Source organism: Procambarus clarkii, chromosome 2 (genome assembly GCF_040958095.1).
Source record: "Procambarus clarkii isolate CNS0578487 chromosome 2, FALCON_Pclarkii_2.0, whole genome shotgun sequence".
Taxonomy (NCBI): Eukaryota; Metazoa; Arthropoda; class Malacostraca; order Decapoda; family Cambaridae; genus Procambarus; species Procambarus clarkii.
The window spans coordinates 45,705,807-45,721,474 of NC_091151.1; the positions used below are offsets into that span (position 1 = coordinate 45,705,807).

At 39.7% G+C, this 15,668-nt stretch overlaps 1 non-coding gene across 1 annotated transcript in view; it reads right to left on the minus strand.

The window, feature by feature from the left end:
- Nucleotides 1–4,207: 4,207 nt before the first annotated feature.
- Nucleotides 4,208–15,668, minus strand: part of LOC123762438 (uncharacterized) — a 50,365-nt gene continuing 38,904 nt past the window's right edge. Inside the window, exon 3 of the transcript XR_011229304.1 lies at nucleotides 4,208–4,357. This is a non-coding gene — a transcript (uncharacterized protein). The remainder of the gene's footprint in view (nucleotides 4,358–15,668) is intronic.

Sequence of the window (15,668 nt, forward strand, 5' to 3'; positions counted from 1 at the left end):
TTCCTTGTCCTCGACCTGTTCCTCTCAAACCCGCTTACTGGCATCCCCCTGGCCTCTGTTTACTAAGTGGGTTAGCTTCCCATGCTGGGCGATGGTTCAGGTCAACTGGGGGACTTACACCTCACACTCAGAAGAATCCTCTTGCTTACTGAAGGAGGGACCCCGTTGGAGGCGATGCACAGGTAGGCTCCAGCGTGATGTCTCTTCGCTGGTTCAAAGACCAGCTCGCTTCCAACCACCAGAAGGTCTGAAAGGGCGAGAAAAATGGAAACTGGGAGAGAGTTAAGATTGGTGATGTGGTGAGGGTAATGGTAGGCTTTGTTGGGAAGCATTAGGGCGTTGAGTGGCAGGGAGGGCTGCAGATACTGTGATTTGATGATAAGTTGCTCTGTAGAGGCTCTGTGATTATGTTTCTCTCTCTCTCTCTCTCTCTCTCTCTCTCTCTCTCTCTCTCTCTCTCTCTCTCTCTCTCTCTCTCTCTCTCTCTCTCTCTCTCGCTCTCTCTCTCTCTCGCTCTCTCGCTCTCTCGCTCTCTCGCTCTCTCTCTCTTTCTCTCTCTCTCTCTCTCTCTCTCTCTCTCTCTCTCTCTCTCTCTCTCTCTCTCTCTCTCTCTCTCTCTCTCTCTCTCTCTCTCTCTCTCTCTCTCTCTCTTAGGACCCTGACAGTGCAAAAAGAACTAGGTTTCTGTACACAGCCCAACCATCGCTAGAAATTATCCTAACACTGGAATAATCGACAGGCAACGTAACAGACCATATATAGCCGAAGCTCTACATTAATATATATATATATATATATATATATATATATATATATATATATATATATATATATATATATATATATATATATATATATATATATATATATATAATATAATCTTTTCCCATTTATCTTTCAGTAAAATCTTGTTACCCTTTCTTGTAAGATCAGAGAACTGGGATATCTGATATTGCCGAGTAGCTTTCAGTGATCTGCGACATATCGAAATGTTATTGAAAATGTTCAGTCCTGCTTTGTTGCATCATATATCCGTATTGGTGAGGGATCGACAGGCAGGTATTGGCGTATTTACACTGATATTCACATTTATCCACGATTGGTTTATATTGTATTTAAATTGGAAGGTTGTTGTGAGCTGGTCGGTTCGCAGAAATCCTGTGAAGTGTGCAAACGCTGTTGAAATGATGTAATTGTGATGTTGAAAATCTCATGACTCGCTTTTTTTCCTGCCTGTTTGTCCATATGTGTATCTCTTTAATTCTCTCAGTCTTTGTCTGTCTGACTGTCTGTCTGTCTCTCTCTCTCTCTCTCTCTCTCTCTCTCTCTCTCTCTCTCTCTCTCTCTCTCTCTCTCTCTCTCTCTCTCTCTCTCTCTCTCTCTCTCTCTCTCTCTCTCTCTCTCTCTCTCTCTCTTTATATATATATATATATATATATATATATATATATATATATATATATATATATATATATATATATATATATATATATATATAAAGGCGAAAGAGCGGTAAGAAGAATTTCCGTTGCACTATTTCAAGAAGATATGTAAAGAAGATTGTTGGGTGTGTTGGTGTGGGGAAAGGAATAGATCCGTGTGGCGTGACTAGAGCTGCAGAGCACAAAGTGACCTACGGGATTTAAACGGAATGTAGCGAGGAGGAGATAGGAAGAGAAGGGAAGGAATAGGCCTATCATCTGAGCCATGCCATGCCATGCCATAGCCCTAAATAGGGCTATTGCTTATCAAAGGAATTAGAGCGGCTATCTGTTATGGATACGACGTCCACATATTTGCTTCGGGATTCTTTAGCTCTGTAGGCAATGTGCATTGCCTAGTATGTAATGTATTTTATAGCATGATAGAAACTTCTGTAACCATACAGGAGTTTTCGACCCAAGCGAACCGTAGAAAAAATTAGAAAAATATATTCCTGCGAAATTTGCTGCCTATAGAGTGAAACCTTAACAATTATAGGTACATTTGAAAGCATTAAGACATTATGTTTTGCCACATAGGCAATATGGTAAAGCTCAATGTCTCTCCCTGGAAGATTACCAACTACAAAAAGCAACGCTCTAATATATTCTCTTGGGCATAGACATCCATAAAGCAGCAAAGATAACATTGCCCAGATTCGTATCCGCTTGTACATCTGGTACTTAATTAGCGGGAGACATCCTGTCAGAGCAGTTAAGAGATTCCATTGCGATTAATGATCCCAAATTCATTGAAGGAACCAGTCAGTGGGATACTCTCCCAGGTTATTTACTCCTTCCGTCTTCACGAAAAGATTACTAGCCGTCCCACCGGGATTGACTCATAGTGGAGATCGCCTCAACAATGCTACAAACAGCTTCCAAGAAAGATAAAGCCAGCCTCTTGGCTCGTAGCGACCCACATGTGTGCGCTTGAAGAAAAAACATCAAATTATATGTTCTTCGTTAAAATGATATTTATTTAAACATCAACACTTTCCTCATTATTATTATTATTATGACATAAAACAACACGAAATTAAATTCTTAAATCGCAGCAGAAATACTAATAAAAAATAATTAATAATAATACAAGTAATAATAAGTTGAAGAATAACAAGAACAGCATCAACAATATGAACAGTAGAAAGGAGTACACAAAGTTGCAACCCAGGGACTCAAGTCGGTCTCCCCAGCCAGCAAATGGACAAGAAAAATACACTGATATGCCTGCTATGTATATTCAGGCTTGTATGCAAAATAATACAGGAATCGGTTCATTCGTTGCAAGTATACAGTTTAAATCCGAGCAAGCGTACCCTTTGTGGTCTCGTGGACCAGTTATTATTTCAGGAGAGAGAGAGAGAGAGAGAGAGAGAGAGAGAGAGAGAGAGAGAGAGAGAGAGAGAGAGAGAGAGAGAGAGAGAGAGAGAGAGAGAGAGATTTATCTGTTCAAAACACACAGAAATAAGCATTGAGCGAATTAGAATTTTTGCTTCTGCTTTCCTGTGATATAGTTTTATTAACTTTATTAAATATAGACTTCGGAAACTGCATTATATATGATCCGTGTGGAACCTGTCTATAATATTTATATACCGTGTACTTGTAGTTAAAGCAGTACCAGTCACTGCAGAAGTAACAGTAACAGCGTTAATAACGATAATAGTAACATATTAACAGTAATATACTCATCAGTTTTATATGGCTTATCAAAACTCGTGACTGTTATATGGCTTATCAAAACTCGTGAATGTTATATGGCTTATCAAAACTCGTGAATGTTATATGGCTTCTCAAAACTCGTGAATGTTATATGGCTTATCAAAACTCGTGAATGTTATATGGCTTATCAAAACTCGTGAATGTTATATGGCTTATCAAAACTCGTGAATGTTATATGGCTTATCAAAACTCGTGAATGTTATATGGCTTATCAAAACTCGTGAATGTTATATGGCTTATCAAAACTCGTGAATGTTATATGGCTTATCAAAACTCGTGAATGTTATATGGCTTATCAAAACTCGTGAATGTTATATGGCTTATCAAAACTCGTGAATGTTATATGGCTTATCAAAACTCGTGAATGTTATATGGCTTATCAAAACTCGTCAATGTTATATGGCTTCTCAAAACTATAAACAAAAGCTCCTCCAAGTTCTTACTCTCCTATTCCATTTCCTCATCTTTCATATCCGCTGACTTCATTCATTCCTTCATCAACTTCTTGTGTCCCTTTCTCCCCTGTCTCTACTTCTACTTTACCCGGAATGAAGTAAGTTTTCACTTTTTCTTCTCACTTTTTCTTTCCTTTTCCTCCTCCTCCTTTCCTTTCTCCCCTTTCTCCCTTATCCTTCTCTCCTTCCTCCCCATTCAGTTTCCTCTCAACTTTCTCCAAGTACCAACTATCACTCTTCTTCCTCTCACCTTCCCTCCCCCTCTTTTTCATCTTCATTTCGTTCCTCTTCCCTTTCCTTTGCCTCCTCCATCCTTCCCTCTCTCTCTCTCTCTCTCTCTCTCTCTCTCTCTCTCTCTCTCTCTCTCTCTCTCTCTCTCTCTCTCTCTCTGTCTCTGTCTCTGTCTCTCTCTCTCTCTCTCTCTCTGTCTCTCTCTCTCTCTCTCTCTCTCTCTCTCTCTCTCTCTCTCTCTCTCTCTCTCTCTCTCTCTCTCTCTCTCTCTCTCTCTCTCTCTCTCTCTCACCACCCTCCAACACTCACTTGTGGTGCCGGATACATCGATGAGGGAAGAGTCTTCCCGCCTCCACTTGTAGGCCGGATGGGGAGTCCCGCTGGCTCCACACACCAATCTGGCCGTCTCGTCCTCTCTCACCTCCGTGTCCCCACTGGTGTTCGTGTCTATAATCCGCGGCGGCACTGTGAGAGATGAGACACATGCAGTTGATGAGAGAGAAAGAGAGAGAGAGAGTAGAGCACATGAGAGACTGAGACAGTTGCTGAGATAGTGAGATATCTTTCTGGGGACTTTGTGAGACTCAGTTAATGAGACACAGTTGATGAGGGGGGAAGAAGGACATATTTGGGGAAAGAATGAGAAAGATATTTGATGAGGAATTGGGACACATTTGATGAGAGAGTGAGACTCGAGCAATTGATGGGAGTAATACAAGAATGTAATGAGTGAGTTAAGAGACAGTTGAGGAGAGGGTGAGAAACATATTTGCAGAATGAGACACATAATTAACGGATGAGACACAGTTGATGAGTGAGACAGTTAATGTGTAAGACACACAATTGATGGGTGAAACATAAGCTGTAGCGTTGAAATTATCACACAGCTGATGAGAGAGTGAGACACAATTATTTGATGAGAACTATTGCTCTTACTGACACTGTGTTATTAAATTCAAATATTTAATGTTTTGCAGAGTAAATAACTCTTATTATTACCAAGGCTAGTCTCTATAGATATTACAATGTGACTACTGCATTATATGTGAATATTTGCATAATATTATATTTTATCACCTCATACAAGCACACCAATTAGCATATGATATTTAAAGCAACATAGTTATTAATTAAAGTTAATGGGGAGATAAGAATCAACACGAGTATGTTTTCGGCAGAAAATACGTCCATTGTCATCAGTAAACTGGATGATGTTAACGGTTTCATAAGTAATTAGGTGGCTGAATGAGATAATTCTTATATTGCCACTGGCAGATTATTTTTGACGTACTGTTGGAGTTGTCTACGAGTACAGTATATAAGTTTAGTAGAGACTTGTAACTTTGTAAGTGTGGGGCCTCTAAGCATCATTGTAAGTACATTGCGTCATTGCGTAAATTGTGTCATTGTAATGATTGTTTGCTCAGAGCTCTACCGACGGACCTAGGTGGAATCTGACAACCCAGTTTAGTCACATGGACATTACTCTATCTCTTAAAACTTATTTCTAGTTAATAAATGGAAAGCATTAGACAGTTATGTGGTTGAGGCTGACTCTATACATAATTCCAAATGTCGCTATGACCGGAAAATAAGTTGATTAACTGTTGAAATTCGGGATCAAACAACCGCAGTTCAATCCCTGTAAGTACAACCACACACACACACACACACACACACACACACACACACACACACACACACACACACACATGAGCCACAGAGATATTAGAAAGAACTTTTTTAGTGTCTGAGTGGTTGACAAATGGAATGCATTAGGAAGTGATGTGGTGGAGGCTGACTCCATACACAGTTTCAAATGTAGATATGACAGAGCCCAATAGGCTCAGGAATCTGTACACCAGTTGATTGACGGTTGAGAGGCGGGACCAAAGAGCCAGAGCTCAACCCCCGCAAACACAACTAGGTGAGTACACACACACACACACACACACACACACACACACACACACATTTAATTGACCTAGATAATCAACAAATTACGCTTTCTATTAATGTTAATTTAGGAGCTGTAAAACTGACGTCAACTAAGCATCTGCAATCTAACTTTGGCTCCTGGATTCTTTATGCAAATCTAGAGTAAATTGGCATCGCGGAGTTAATGCATCCTGGCAGTAACTAAATTAGCAAATAGTGTTTGCTGATTGCAGTGAAAAGAAATTTGAAATGGATTTTCACCTGTTATTTTTGGTAGGCAGACTAAAATAATCCAGAAATAATACTGCTTACGGGTGGATAAACGGGTCTAGCGAGTCTACGGTGATACGTACGTTTACGTACGTATCACCGTACGTTTACGGTGATGTAAATATACCTTCCTATAGCAGCATCTGAACATTTATGGGGCGGTACAATGACATATTTGTAATTTAGAGAGCGGTACGGTGACGCATTCGTACCTTTATAGAGTGTGTTGTGAAATACAGAGGTACAGTGATACAGCGATACAAAGATGCTATTGAACCTTGATAAAGCTTTAGATTTAGCCGTCTTTATAAAGCGTTAAAAAGTCATTGATGTCTCTTATAAAGCGGTACAGAAATAAATTGATACCTTAGCAGAGAAATAGGATTCAGAGATATAGAGGCACCTTGTGAGAGTCACGTAAAGAACCTTATGAAGGTCATGTAGAATTAACCGTACACAGTGGTACAGACAACAGCACTATACGATACAGAAGAGCATTTAATTAAAACTGATCCCAGGCAGAAATCACACACTATGCAGCCATTTATAGCTCAGTGTAACTCAATAATCATCCAGCTTAAGTTGGCAATTGATAAGCTCAGTGTATTAAGGGGCATCAAACACAAACACCCAAACACACTACACACAAATACGCACGCAGACACAAACACACACGCAGACATATACAAACTCGTTCGCAGACATACACAATCTCTCTCGCCGACACACACGCAAGCAGACAAACACACACGCAGAGAAACACAAACACACGTCAATGCAGCATTAACACATAGTTACCGGAGGTGACTACCTTCTGGTCCATACCAGAATTTCGGCAAAAATTCGAGAATTAATTATTGAGTTAATTATAATTCAAGGGCTTTAAATACATTTCAGAGTTGATTCTTTTGACTTGAAGTGCATTCGATATATGTGTATGTGTGTGTGAGAGAGAGAGAGAGAGAGAGAGAGAGAGAGAGAGAGAGAGAGAGAGAGAGAGAGAGAGAGAGAGAGAGAGAGAGAGAGAGAGAGAGCGAGATGGATGTCAAGGCAGGATGCAGAGGGAGAGATGGGAAGGCAAGATGAAGGTATAGATATAAAACACCCAGAAGTTGAGAATGAGATCAACAAGAAATTATGTAGGGACACGCTATTAGGGTTGGCAAGCGGGAATGAAAGGCAGATAGGAAAGATAAAACAAGGGGGTAAATTTGAGAGAAGGTAACAGAGAGAGAAGAGAGTATAGTAGAGAAGGAATAAGGGTGGAGATTGAAGGTAGAACGAATGGGATCAACTATGTCTGTTTTGTTGACTCATTTTCTATAAGCACAGTATCAAAGATTTTTTTGGCAATTTACTAAAAATTATCCTTTTCTGTCATTTGTTTCCCCTCCAAGGCCTCCGTGATCATGTGTCAAAGATCCCACCAGAGCAGAATCAGATCTGCTCTTACTGAATCCTTGGATACTGTTACGTTACTAAGGCCATTTCAAAATGATCCTGTCTTCTCTCTCCCTTTATTATTTTTAAGCCTCATTCTGCTTGGCATGTATATAAGGGTACCCCTGTTGTATCTCTTCCGTTTGTGTATATTGGCATGATATTGGCTGTATTCCAAAGGTTTTGAAGTTACCCTGTCCTCAGGGATTTATTGCAAGTCTTCGCAAGCGTCTAGCACTAGGCTTTAGATCTTTGTAATACGCAAATATGAGACAATGTTTATTCCTACAGCTGTTACTGTTTATATTTCAATCAGGTACCTGCCTTCAATCAATTGGTATTATTGCTCACTATTCCAATGGGTTTTGTATTATGTTTGTATGAATTTATATACAGAGTCTGCCTCTACTAACACCTGTGTCAACACGTTCTGGTTCCTATTATATGAGTATTTATCTGCCTATTATTTAGTTCCTCTGAGAATAGTGCGTCGTGATGTTAAATCCTTATCCTGACCCCTTCCTAGTGCTATATAATTACAATGGCTTGGCGCTTTCCCCGGATAATTCCCTTCTCTCTTTCACTGAGGCTAATTTTATTTCCTTTATTTTATCTTCAAATGTGGGTCTACTCTGGGGTTCTATCCGTGACTTTGCTCTGAACTGTTTAAGCGCTGTATGAGGGAGATGCAAATTTTGGTCTATTATACGTAATTTGGAATGTTATGAATTATTCCATATTTAGTTTCGAAAAGAACGTAATTTCATACCTTTGCATATACATCAGATGTCTTTCACTTTGTGTACCTCAGGAGTTAGACTTGCAGAAATGTCAAACTCTGGGGAATTTTGTCTTTACAAATCATTAAGTTATTTTCGTCTCAGTAAAATACTTTGTATAAGTTCTATATCATACAGCGCCAATTGAATATCTTGCACTCTCCCACGCTATCACCCCCACCACCACTACCACCATTTCCACTTTTTCCCCCATTACAACAACACTACCACTATTTCCATCAGTATCACAACACTCCCATAATTACCCCCCATTACCACAACACTACCATCATTACCACAGCACTACCATCATTACCACAACACTACCATCATTACCACAACACTACCATCATTACTACAACACTACCATCAGTACCACAACACTACCATCACAACTACACAACCATTACGAGTATCACTACCACACAAACATAACCACACAACCATCACCACCACACCGTATCACACCACCACATCACCATTACTACCAACACCACCACACAACAATCGCTACCACCACCACCACACCATCACCAACCCACTACTATCCCCACCATCTCAACCACCACCCACAAAGCCATCACCATTGCCACCACAAGCCCATCCCGCACTTCCACAACACCATCGCCACACCACCACTACCCCCCACCACTCAACTATCACCACCACACCACCTCCAACACATCATTCTCTTAGATAGCCGAGTTCCTTTCCTCCATAGTGAAGCACAATGGCTCTAAGCTTGAAAAACTATGTGAGTGTTAGAGAAGAGTGGAACGGAGATGAGGAGTGATTGTATTTCTGGTGTGTGTGTGTGTGTGTGTGTGTGTGTGTGTGTGTGTGTGTGTGTGTGTGTGTGTTCAGATCTTCTGTTGGGGGTCATTTTTCTTACCGGTAAAGTAAGACTCAGTGCATTAGATAGTATGCGATCTCATATTTCACATAGAATCCCAAAGTTAAAACTGTAGAAAGTTGGGGCCATCTTGGTTATTGTAGAAGCGTCTGCTTCCGCGATATTTACAGTCTATGAAAGGGTAAGTGAATTGTGGCACTCTGAAATTGGTCGAAACATCAGAAACAGCGGTGCCTGGAAATGTGAGTCTCATTGGTACTGGGATTCAACCTCTCTCTATTTTCGTCAGTACTCTGTCTGTCGACCTGAATGTATCTCTCTCTCTCTCTCTCTCTTTCTCTCTCTCTCTCGCTCTCACTTCCCCTTTCCTCTTCCTCCGGCCGTACCACACACCTACAAAAACATGACGGATAACGACCCCATGCGCCGCCAAGTCTCTGAAACACCATCAGTAATTAGCCGGCGGCGAGAAGGCCATCTATTACTGCAGCTTCCTGCATCTCCACCGCCTCCACATGATGCGTGTACCACATGAATAACCAATTTGTCTGGATTGTAGCTATCAGATCTGGTATTAGGGGACATTTGTACACCCACGACCACGGATTATTAGTGTGTGTATGTGTGTGTTCTCACCTATTTGTGCTTGCGGGGGTTGAGCTTTGGCTCTTTGGTCCTGCCTGATGAAAATGATGTGTGTGAGTGTGTATTTACTATTTGTGCCTGCAGAATCGAGTTGTTAGCTCTTGAACCCCGTCTTTACAGATGAGTTCTATCCTGCATACCCTGAGACTGGTTCAAAAATTCAAGAATTCCTTAGTCAGGTTCTTGAAAGCTATTTATATGTTCGATGGTTTTGCTTTCGCACTTGTAGCTCTTCTGTCAATATTTACCTTTGATATCAGCCAGGTATTACATTGTTACATTGTTTCTTTTTTATTACTCTGAAACTGCCTCCAATTCCAATTATAATGTCTTTCCATCCGTCTAAAATATACTGTAGAGGACGAGATAAATGGGGTGTGGAATATATATATATATATATATATATATATATATATGCATAATATATTAGCGAGTGCGAGAGGAGTTGGAAGAAGTTGAAAGACAATTAGAAAAATATGGAATAGGGAAAATTTGGAACAGGAGAACGATATACATAACAGGACGAAGAGGAGGAAGAAAAAGAAAGAGTAAAGAGGAATCAGATGGATGACTATAAGGAGAGGGGGGGGGAAGGAACGAGAAAAGAGAAGAAATGTGACAATAAAGAGATTGGGGAGGAAATGAAACAGGTGAACGAAGAGAGGTGAAAGAGGGGAAAGAGGTGCATGAGTGGTGGGGGGAAGTGAGATTGCTTATGACTTGAATAGGTCATTGGTGTCTATGCAGAACAGGATTCAGAGGCAATAGAATGTCTTCTCTCAGCTTTTGTCGTATAATTTATAGGATGAGTAGTTGTAATTGGAGGATTGAAAGGATAACGGAAGAGGTGTGAGAGAGGAATGGGAAGGGAGGGAATGTGATGATATAGGAGAAGAGTTCTAAAATAAAATAAATAGGGGATATATATATTTTTACAAGATAACCTTTCATATGTCAAGTATAGAGATGATAAGGCAATGAAAGGGAATTTTACCAGATACCTGAGAGTAGTTAATTACTGACGCAAGAGGTAGAGGTCGCTTTTGAGACCTCTAGTTCATGTGTGTGTGTGTCTGTACCATTAGATACACACACACACACACACACACACACACACACACACACACACACACACACACACACACACACACACACACACATTCATACGCACACACATAAACACACACACGCACACACATAAACACACACACGCACACACTGAAATACAAGTGTACATATACGTATAAAAATAATCCCCACAATCCAAGATGTTATTAAATGTTACCTAGATCAGAATACAGGTTGAGCGTTGAGTGTTCAAACATTTGTATATACATTCTCACTCTAGCACATACACACACACATGCTAGCACATACACAGGCAGATACATGCACAAACACATATTCCTGTACATACACACACGAAAACATATGCTCAAGAAAATAAATTGAAACAAAAAAAATACACATATACTTAAAAGCATAAACACTCGAATGCATAAAAAAAGGAAACATATACACAAACACACACAAACACCGGAAAAAAACAGTGTTGAAGTCCGAAGTTTGAATAATCGAATTAGTTGCTCGGTTAACAAAAACTAATGCAATAGGGAAGCTAAATTTTGGATTCGCGGGATAAAAATACAAACATTTATGCGTCACTAAAATAACAACACTATTCATACAACAAAATCAACATCCAACAACAAAAATAACAACAGCAACAACTAAAACAAAAAATTATTCCATGAACAACAACGAGACGAAAACACCCCAATAAAAACACATATAACAAAAACAGACACAATGCCAAGAGACAACTACAAAAATTACTTAGTCGGAAGAAATAAAATTATAAACAGTAAAATCTAAATTATAAAGTAATAAAAATGTTATAATTACGATGTTATATTATTATTATTATTAATATTAATTATTATTATTGATATTATGATTATTATTATTAGTAGTAGTAATGGAGGTATTTTAACATTAATAATACAAATAAAAGATGAGAGGGGGAGAGAGAGAGAGAGACAGAAACAGAAACATAGAGAGTGAGAGGGAGAGATAATGTGTTATATAGAATACCAGTTTTAAGTTTTAAGTATTATTAGAAATTTCAATGGCATTAATAATAAACCCTAAATGTTGTTAAACATAAAATATGGAAATATGATATTCTTACTAAACTCGAAATAGTGTACTGTGAAATGTAGTGTTTAAAGAGTCAAGTAACCGATTTTATGGTGAAACTCTGGAGTTACTTGCGCTTTCATATGAATATATTCCAACAAGAAGTTCAGAGTAAGTGAAACGTGGGTGGTGGTGTCCGTAGACTGTTCCCCTTATGTAATTAAAAAAAATGTGTAAATTTTCAGTTTGGAATGTAGGTGTGTTCTCAACTAGTTTTACTCACCTAGTTGTGCTTGCGGGGGTTGAGCTCTGGCTCTTTGATCCCACCTCTCAACTGTCAATCAACTGGTGTACAGATTCTTGAGCCTACTGGGTTTTATCATATCTTCATTTGAAACTGTGAATAGAGTCTGTCTCCACCACATCACTGCCTAATGCATTTCACCTGTTAACTACTCTGACACTGAAAAAGTTCTTTCTGAGGTCCCTGTGGCTCATTTGGGTACTAAGTCTCCACCTGTGTCCCCTTGTTCGTGTACCACCAGTGTTAAAAAGTTTATTCTTATCTATCCTGTCAATTTCTCTGAGAATTTTGTAGGTAGTTTTCGTGTCTTCCCTTACTCTTCTGTCTTTATGTATATACTATTTGTATTTACTATTTGTAATTGCAGAATAGAGCTGTTAGCTCTTAGACCCCGCCTTTCTAACCAATTTATTTTCCCTCTTTTATCTGTACTAAATATATTTCTTTTACACACACATCCCCAGGAAGCAGCCCGTAACAGCTGTCTAACTATATAACTAAAGGTACATATTTAGTGCTAGGTGAACAAGGTGTATGTGTGTGTGTGTAAGAGAGAGAGAGAGAGAGAGAGAGAGAGAGAGAGAGAGAGAGAGAGAGAGAGAGAAAGAGAGAGAGAGAGAGAGAGAGAGAGGGAGAGAGAGAGAGAGAGAGAGAGAGAGAGAGAGAGAGAGAGAGAGAGAGAGAGAGAGAGAGAGAGAGAGAGAGAGAGAGAGTGAAAGAAAGTGATAGAGACACCGACGGAGACCAACAGACTACGACAATGTCACACTCATCGTCTTTATGTGTTCATATACCTTTCTCTTAATGCCTTACCATTTCTTCTCATCCGCCTATTGATCACAATCAACCTTTTTCCTCACATTTGTACATTTCCAGACACATTTGTTCACACTGCATGCCTGTTCACCCTCTTTCCCACGCACCTCTCTCCAATTCTCTATCCTCCTCCCTTCTTTCAATACCCTTCCTCCTCTCTTTCGGCATCCCTTAAACTCCTACCACGTCACCTCCTCCCTCCCAGTCCCCTTTACTTCGATATCTCCTCTCCCTCCTCCTACCTATCCTCCATTCCTTCATAACCTACCCCACCCTGCTACATCACCATCGCCACTCCACAACTTGGGTAAAAGTTGGATTTTCGACACAAAAAAACTTTCGAAAAATCACTTACTGCTCACTTTAAGACCCCGCCAGACTCAAAGTTCATTCTCATATATCTCCACTACCTACTACCGCCCCCCTATCTCCTTTTCCATGATTAAAAAAATGTCTTTGTTATAATATACGTGCAATTATTTGCTAAAACATTTGTCCTGTCGTGCTTTTCGTGTTGAGGGCGTGGAAAGGTTGAGTAGGTGCTGACATAAGTTTTGCTTTTAAGATACAACGCAGATATCTTTGGTGAATATTGCTGTTGATGATTTACGAACTTGGGATGCGTGAATCTTAAGCAAAGGCGTTTCCAGTTGTATATATACGAAGTGTAGTACTATTCATACAGTCTTTGGGCACAGGCAGACGCGAAATCAAACACATATATACTCGAGCACAGACACACACACACACAGGGGTTTCGTTCTCTAGTGGTCTACTAGTCAGCGTCTGCGGCTCACAATTGAAAGGGCCCGGGTTTTTATACCAGCCAGGGACAGAAACTTTTGTGCAGGATTTTTCTTTCATCTGATGCTTTTGTTCAACTAGCAGTAAACTTGGAAGTTAGACAGCTGTTAAGCAATCAGGAGTACGATGCAGTGACGTTGAAAACTTCACGTCGAATTGGCAATGTCCTCATTTTTATCTGTTCCATTCAATTACGACTCAAAGACTTAACAAAAATCATTCTGACGTCTCTGTGCTTATCTGTGTTTCCAGTTTCCAATTATGTCTCTTCGTTCTACTGTTCCTTAATTTAAACATTGCCTCCATATATTCATTTGTAATCCCGTTATCATCTCGTACATCGTTATCATGTTTGCGTTATTTCGTCGTTCCTCCAGGTAAGTGAGATCCACTTCTCTCGGCCTTCCTTCATTGATCAGTTCGCTTAGCTCAGGATCGAGTCTTTTCGCACTTTTTTTAACCTTTTCTGGTTTTTTATGTGTTTCTTTAGGTAGATATTACATGCCGGGGCAGCATACTCAATAATAGGTTGGTCAAATGATGTTTACAGCGAACAAAAGGGATTTTTGACAAAGTTCCTGAAGGATAACCAGACGTTTGCCAGAGAGGGGTGGCATGCTGCCCTTGTTACTCTGCTAGTATGAGCCTCTGGTGTTAATTCACTAGTTATATCTACTCCTAAGGCTCTCCCATTTTTAGAAGTTTAAAGATACCCTCCCTTTATTCAGTACAGTATTTGATGCCTTCTTGCTCCTTCTATCTTTATAATCTTACATTTGTCAAGGTTAAAATCTAGTAGCCATTTCTTAGAATATCCCTTAAGATAGTCTAGTTCATCTTGCAATACATTACAGTCCTCCTCAGTACTTATTTCCCTCAATAACTTAGCACCGTCAGCAAACATTAACAAAATTAGCTAACTTTCTCTGTTAGATCGTTTACGTATATTAGGAACGGTATGGGCCGCTATTACATACCAAACACAGACACACACACACACGCAGCCGAAAGGACAACGCTCTGGGGTCGTAGTTCAAAGGGCCCAGGTTGGATTTCCGGGTGAAACAGAAACAAATAAATAGAGTTTCTTTCACTTGATGCCCCTATTCACCTAACTGTAAATATATACCTGAGAGTTAGACAGCTACTTCGGGCTGTATATACCTGTCTGTATATGTGTTAGAAAGAAAATATATAGTAGACATGATAATGGAAAAAAAAGGTTGTGAATCAGAACATTACACAACCTACGGTTAGAAAGGCGGGGTCCAAGAGCTAACATATCGATCTTGCAAGCACAAATAGAAACGTCAATAGTGAGTACACACATAAACAGAAACACACATACACGCAAACATCCGCTCCGTGGGGTGCTGTCCACATTTGCATATCTCACCCAAATAACGCTTCCGCCCCCGTAAGTCAAATAGGAATTTATTAAAAGAGAAAAATGTACGCCTTAAGAGAATTTTTGCTCCGCGAGAATTTACATATTGCACGGAATTTACGAGGCAGAAGAAGAAGGTGCTGGCAAACTCTGAATTAAATAATATCATTGAACTGTGTTGCTAGAATACACGAAGCCTGGATGTATGTATTAATTTTTGAAGCAGGAGGTTGGGGGAGGAAGGTATGGTAGGGAAGATGGGAGGGAGATAGAGTAAGAGGGACGTTCTTTGGTGTTATAGAGCGTGGAATATTGGTTACATGGTGGGAGGTAGTTGGATTTAAGGTAGTCTTCAGGAAGAGAAGTGTGTTTAAGAATTGGAAGTACAAATATTGATATAA